The following is a 7,500-nucleotide window of genomic DNA, read 5'->3' as shown; positions in this document are numbered from 1 at the left end:
TCGCCCTTCCAAGATCCTAGCACAGTCCTCTCGCCCTTCCGAGATCCTAGCACAGTCCTCTCGCCCTTCCAAGATCCTAGCACAGTCCTCTCGCCCTTCCGAGATCCTAGCACAGTCCTCTCGCCCTTCCAAGATCCTAGCACAGTCCTCTCGCCCTTCCAAGATCCTAGCACAGTCCTCTCGCCCTTCCAAGATCCTAGCACAGTCCTCTCGCCCTTCCGAGATCCTAGCACAGTCCTCTCGCCCTTCCAAGATCCTAGCACAGTCCTCTCGCCCTTCCGAGATCCTAGCACAGTCCTCTCGCCCTTCCGAGATCCTAGCACAGTCCTCTCGCCCTTCCGAGATCCTAGCACAGTCCTCTCGCCCTTCCGAGATCCTAGCACAGTCCTCTCGCCCTTCTAAGATCCTAGCACAGTCCTCTCGCCCTTCCGAGATCCTAGCACAGTCCTCTCGCCCTTCCGAGATCCTAGCACAGTCCTCTCGCCCTTCCGAGATCCTAGCACAGTCCTCTCGCCCTTCCAAGATCCTAGCACAGTCCCCTCGCCCTTCCGAGATCCTAGCACAGTCCTCTCGCCCTTCCAAGATCCTAGCACAGTCCTCTCGCCCTTCCGAGATCCTAGCACAGTCCTCTCGCCCTTCCGAGATCCTAGCACAGTCCTCTCGCCCTTCCAAGATCCTAGCACAGTCCTCTCGCCCTTCCGAGATCCTAGCACAGTCCTCTCGCCCTTCCAAGATCCTAGCACAGTCCTCTCGCCCTTCCAAGATCCTAGCACAGTCCTCTCGCCCTTCCGAGATCCTAGCACAGTCCTCTCGCCCTTCCAAGATCCTAGCACAGTCCTCTCGCCCTTCCAAGATCCTAGCACAGTCCTCTCGCCCTTCCGAGATCCTAGCACAGTCCTCTCGCCCTTCCAAGATCCTAGCACAGTCCTCTCGCCCTTCCGAGATCCTAGCACAGTCCTCTCGCCCTTCCAAGATCCTAGCACAGTCCTCTCGCCCTTCCGAGATCCTAGCACAGTCCCCTCGCCCTTCCAAGATCCTAGCACAGTCCTCTCGCCCTTCCGAGATCCTAGCACAGTCCTCTCGCCCTTCCGAGATCCTAGCACAGTCCTCTCGCCCTTCTAAGATCCTAGCACAGTCCTCTCGCCCTTCCGAGATCCTAGCACAGTCCTCTCGCCCTTCCAAGATCCTAGCACAGTCCTCTCGCCCTTCCGAGATCCTAGCACAGTCCTCTCGCCCTTCCAAGATCCTAGCACAGTCCTCTCGCCCTTCCGAGATCCTAGCACAGTCCTCTCGCCCTTCCAAGATCCTAGCACAGTCCTCTCGCCCTTCCGAGATCCTAGCACAGTCCTCTCGCCCTTCCGAGATCCTAGCACAGTCCTCTCGCCCTTCTAAGATCCTAGCACAGTCCTCTCGCCCTTCTAAGATCCTAGCACAGTCCTCTCGACCTTCCGAGATCCTAGCACAGTCCTCTCGCCCTTCCAAGATCCTAGCACAGTCCTCTCGCCCTTCTAAGATCCTAGCACAGTCCTCTCGCCCTTCTAAGATCCTAGCACAGTCCTCTCGACCTTCCGAGATCCTAGCACAGTCCTCTCGCCCTTCCAAGATCCTAGCACAGTCCTCTCGCCCTTCTAAGATCCTAGCACAGTCCTCTCGCCCTTCTGAGATCCTAGCACAGTCCTCTCGCCCTTCCAAGATCCTAGCACAGTCCTCTCGCCCTTCCAAGATCCTAGCACAGTCCTCTCGCCCTTCCAAGATCCTAGCACAGTCCTCTCGCCCTTCCGAGATCCTAGCACAGTCCTCTCGCCCTTCCAAGATCCTAGCACAGTCCTCTCGCCCTTCCAAGATCCTAACACAGTCCTCTCGCCCTTCCAAGATCCTAGCACAGTCCTCTCGCCCTTCCAAGATCCTAGCACAGTCCTCTCGCCCTTCCGAGATCCTAGCACAGTCCTCTCGCCCTTCCGAGATCCTAGCACAGTCCTCTCGCCCTTCCAAGATCCTAGCACAGTCCTGTCGCCCTTCCGAGATCCTAGCACAGTCCTCTCGCCCTTCCAAGATCCTAGCACAGTCCTCTCGCCCTTCCAAGATCCTAGCACAGTCCTCTCGCCCTTCCAAGATCCTAGCACAGTCCTCTCGCCCTTCCGAGATCCTAGCACAGTCCCCTCGCCCTTCCGAGATCCTAGCACAGTCCCCTCGCCCTTCCGAGATCCTAGCACAGTCCTCTCGCCCTTCCGAGATCCTAGCACAGTCCTCTCGCCCTTCCGAGATCCTAGCACAGTCCTCTCGCCCTTCCAAGATCCTAGCACAGTCCTCTCGCCCTTCCGAGATCCTAGCACAGTCCTCTCGCCCTTCCAAGATCCTAGCACAGTCCTCTCGCCCTTCCGAGATCCTAGCACAGTCCTCTCGCCCTTCCGAGATCCTAGCACAGTCCTCTCGCCCTTCCGAGATCCTAGCACAGTCCTCTCGCCCTTCCGAGATCCTAGCACAGTCCTCTCGCCCTTCCGAGATCCTAGCACAGTCCTCTCGCCCTTCCGAGATCCTAGCACAGTCCTCTCGCCCTTCCAAGATCCTAGCACAGTCCTCTCGCCCTTCCGAGATCCTAGCACAGTCCTCTCGCCCTTCCGAGATCCTAGCACAGTCCTCTCGCCCTTCCAAGATCCTAGCACAGTCCTCTCGCCCTTCCGAGATCCTAGCACAGTCCTCTCGCCCTTCCGAGATCCTAGCACAGTCCTCTCGCCCTTCCGAGATCCTAGCACAGTCCTCTCGCCCTTCCGAGATCCTAGCACAGTCCTCTCGCCCTTCCGAGATCCTAGCACAGTCCCCTCGCCCTTCCGAGATCCTAGCACAGTCCTCTCGCCCTTCCAAGATCCTAGCACAGTCCTCTCGCCCTTCCGAGATCCTAGCACAGTCCTCTCGCCCTTCCGAGATCCTAGCACAGTCCTCTCGCCCTTCCGAGATCCTAGCACAGTCCTCTCGCCCTTCCGAGATCCTAGCACAGTCCTCTCGCCCTTCCGAGATCCTAGCACAGTCCCCTCGCCCTTCCGAGATCCTAGCACAGTCCTCTCGCCCTTCCAAGATCCTAGCACAGTCCTCTCGCCCTTCCGAGATCCTAGCACAGTCCTCTCGCCCTTCCGAGATCCTAGCACAGTCCTCTCGCCCTTCCGAGATCCTAGCACAGTCCTCTCGCCCTTCCAAGATCCTAGCACAGTCCTCTCGCCCTTCCAAGATCCTAGCACAGTCCTCTCGCCCTTCTAAGATCCTAGCACAGTCCTCTCGCCCTTCCAAGATCCTAGCACAGTCCTCTCGCCCTTCCGAGATCCTAGCACAGTCCTCTCGCCCTTCCGAGATCCTAGCACAGTCCTCTCGCCCTTCCAAGATCCTAGCACAGTCCTCTCGCCCTTCCAAGATCCTAGCACAGTCCTCTCGCCCTTCCAAGATCCTAGCACAGTCCTCTCGACCTTCCAAGATCCTAGCACAGTCCTCTCGACCTTCCGAGATCCTAGCACAGTCCTCTCGCCCTTCCAAGATCCTAGCACAGTCCTCTCGCCCTTCCAAGATCCTAGCACAGTCCTCTCGACCTTCCAAGATCCTAGCACAGTCCTCTCGACCTTCTAAGATCCTAGCACAGTCCTCTCGCCCTTCCAAGATCCTAGCACAGTCCTCTCGACCTTCCAAGATCCTAGCACAGTCCTCTCGCCCTTCCGAGATCCTAGCACAGTCCTCTCGCCCTTCCGAGATCCTAGCACAGTCCTCTCGACCTTCCAAGATCCTAGCACAGTCCTCTCGACCTTCCAAGATCCTAGCACAGTCCTCTCGCCCTTCCAAGATCCTAGCACAGTCCTCTCGCCCTTCCGAGATCCTAGCACAGTCCCCTCGACCTTCCAAGATCCTAGCACAGTCCTCTCGCCCTTCCGAGATCCTAGCACAGTCCTCTCGACCTTCCGAGATCCTAGCACAGTCCTCTCGACCTTCCAAGATCCTAGCACAGTCCTCTCGACCTTCCGAGATCCTAGCACAGTCCTCTCGCCCTTCCAAGATCCTAGCACAGTCCTCTCGCCCTTCCAAGATCCTAGCACAGTCCTCTCGCCCTTCCAAGATCCTAGCACAGTCCTCTCGACCTTCCAAGATCCTAGCACAGTCCCCTCGCCCTTCCAAGATCCTAGCACAGTCCTCTCGCCCTTCCGAGATCCTAGCACAGTCCTCTCGACCTTCCAAGATCCTAGCACAGTCCTCTCGCCCTTCCAAGATCCTAGCACAGTCCTCTCGCCCTTCCGAGATCCTAGCACAGTCCTCTCGCCCTTCCAAGATCCTAGCACAGTCCTCTCGCCCTTCTAAGATCCTAGCACAGTCCTCTCGCCCTTCCGAGATCCTAGCACAGTCCTCTCGCCCTTCCGAGATCCTAGCACAGTCCTCTCGCCCTTCCAAGATCCTAGCACAGTCCTCTCGCCCTTCCGAGATCCTAGCACAGTCCTCTCGCCCTTCCGAGATCCTAGCACAGTCCTCTCGTCCTTCCAAGATCCTAGCACAGTCCTCTCGCCCTTCCGAGATCCTAGCACAGTCCTCTCGCCCTTCCAAGATCCTAGCACAGTCCCCTCGCCCTTCCGAGATCCTAGCACAGTCCTCTCGCCCTTCCGAGATCCTAGCACAGTCCTCTCGCCCTTCCAAGATCCTAGCACAGTCCCCTCGCCCTTCCGAGATCCTAGCACAGTCCTCTCGCCCTTCCGAGATCCTAGCACAGTCCTCTCCACTTTTGTGTTTTGATAATTCGACACAGAAGCCAGAGGAAAAGGGAGAGACACTTACGAAAGGGGCGCATTCATGAGGACACTTGTGAATGAGGAAAGTAACTGCTCAAGGGGACAAGTCGTAGAGTAATTAAGTAAATGAGGACTTGTGTTAAGAGTAGGGGGAGTCGAGGCTAAGGAGGCAAAAAAAGAAAAAAAGAAAAGTAAAAAAAAAATAACGCAAAATGAAATCAACATTAATGAAAAAAAATAAAACAGAGTAAAAGGGGGGAAAGAATTCATAAATCTGCAAAAAATGACAATAATTATAATAATAATAAGTAGATCGTCTCTCTCGTTTTTATAGAAAATCTTTTCTTATCTATTTCGTGGTTGAGTATTTTAAAGACAGGGTTTATTGATAAGATTGCGTGATAACTAATGAATCAGATCTGGGGACTAGGATAAAAAATGAATAAAGAAAAAGCAATAAAATACAAATAAACAAATATACAAAATAAAAAATAGATAAGAAAATAGATAAACAAAATTACAATATTGAAAATAGATAAAAAAACATAAATAAACAAAAAAACAAAAAAATAGATAAGAAAATAAATAAACAAAAATACAAAACAAAAGATAGACAAAAAAACATAAATAAACAAAAGTACAAAATAAAAAATAGATTAAATAAATAAATAAACATAAAAAAATTAATAAAAAACACGGAAAAAGCAGTCAAACGATAACATGACCGCTGACGTCATGAGCTGGTCCGTCAAAGGGTAAACAATGAGCCAGAAAACACACGCATTCGACCATCGCCGATGATTGCGAGCCAAAGAATCGTATCGTGCTCTCTTGTGGGTCGATTCGGACGACCCTTCCATTGAGTCGTCTATTCTTTGGTTGAGTCGTCTATTCTCCGATTCTCTGCGGCATATTTCTGTCCACCTTTTGTCCGTTTCCCTCTCCGCGAAATCTTTTTTTTTTTTCTCTCTCTCTCCTCTGTAAGTTTACCCTCTCCGAGCCTCTCTGTTCTCCGCCGCGACCCCTTTCAATATGCGTTCGCGTCCGGATCAAAAATAGCAACCGGTTTGCCGATAATGCGATGCACTGCGATGCAATACGAAAACACACGCAAATAAATCAATCACACGTACATACATAGACACACACACACACATTCACACACACATGCACACACACACAGATCCGTCACACACACACACACACACACAGATATATATATATATATATATATATATATATATATATTTATATATATATATATATATATATATATATATATATATCTATATATATATATATATATATATATATATATATATATATATATATATATATATATATATATATATATGAATTCATACACACACACACACACACACACACACACACAGATAGACACACACACGAGCTCACAAGCACGTACACACACGCTTACACACGCACACAAACACACACACATATGTTTTACATACATATATATATATATATATATATATATATATATATATATATATATATATATATGTATATATATATAATATATATATATATATATATATATATATATATATATATATATATATATATATATATATATATATATATATATATATATAAAATATATGTACATATATATATATATATATACATATATATATGTATATATATTTATATATACATATATATATGTATATATATATATATATATATATATATATATATATATATATATATATATATATATATATATATATATATATATATATATATATAAATTCATACGCATAAAGTTTATCCAGACAAGTTAGCACACTCAACACACTTCAACCACGTAATCACAAAGAGCGCGCGGGCCTTCCCCTCCTTCCCTCACGGCCAGATCTCCCGCTCGACCGCCCTCACACGCAGGCCCGCCTCTCCTCACCTGTTATCTCCCTCCTCAGATACAGGCTCTTCGGAAGGGTCTGGAAGTTCGTCCATAATTCAGCTCATTGACGAAATACATCCTCCCCAACTTAAACACCGACCGGGGAACTTTTCTCGTTTGCTTTTGATTTAGTGACAGAGTTATAATATTCACAGGTGAGGAGGAGAGGCGAGGGTGGAGAGCGGAGGGCGAGAAAAAAGGGACTAACCGGCAACTCCCGCGTCGATATCGGTTAGGCATTTTTTTTTTTTTCTTCAACACAAACATTTGCATATCGATTCACCTTTGTTTTGCAAAGGCTTTAACATCTGCGAATTCAACTCGGAGAACCGTTTTGGATTTTATGGCGAAGCTCTTTGGCCGAAGACGAATTTAGGAGTTTGGTCTCCATGGAGTCTGTAGATCACGTGATTTAACAACTGGCTTGACTACCATGTTTATGCCTCCATGATCAGTGTGTGTGTGTTGCTGTTATACTTTACGCTTATAATAGGGTATTTGTGTGTGAGTGTGTGTATGTGTATGCGTTTGTGTGCGTGTGTGTGCGCGTGCATGTGTGTATATGTGAGTGTTTGTGTGTGTGCGTGCGTGTGTGTGCGTGGGTGTGTGTGCGTGTGTGCGTGAGTGTATGTGTGTGTGCGTGTATGTGCGTTTGTATATTTCCGCATGAGCCTGTATATATGTATACATCTGTATCAACCCGTCTGTACGCTAAATGAATACGAATTTTTTTGCGCTATGCCCTCCCCCTCCCCCCCTCTTCGCCAAATCTCTATCCATCACGGCAGATACTAATCACTGCATGATTGCACTCTG

At 49.3% G+C, this 7,500-nt stretch overlaps 1 protein-coding gene across 2 annotated transcripts in view; it reads left to right on the top strand.

Moving 5' to 3' along the window:
- Positions 1-7,500, top strand: part of LOC113826921 (protein O-mannosyl-transferase TMTC1-like) — a 455,906-nt gene that overhangs the window by 354,390 nt on the left and 94,016 nt on the right. The gene's annotated exons all lie outside the window — the stretch shown is intronic.

The sequence above is a fragment of the Penaeus vannamei genome, chromosome 12, assembly GCF_042767895.1.
Source record: "Penaeus vannamei isolate JL-2024 chromosome 12, ASM4276789v1, whole genome shotgun sequence".
Lineage (NCBI taxonomy): Eukaryota > Metazoa > Arthropoda > Malacostraca > Decapoda > Penaeidae > Penaeus > Penaeus vannamei.
Note: the sequence above shows the minus strand (reverse complement) of the source record. Positions and strands in the feature narration are given on the sequence as shown.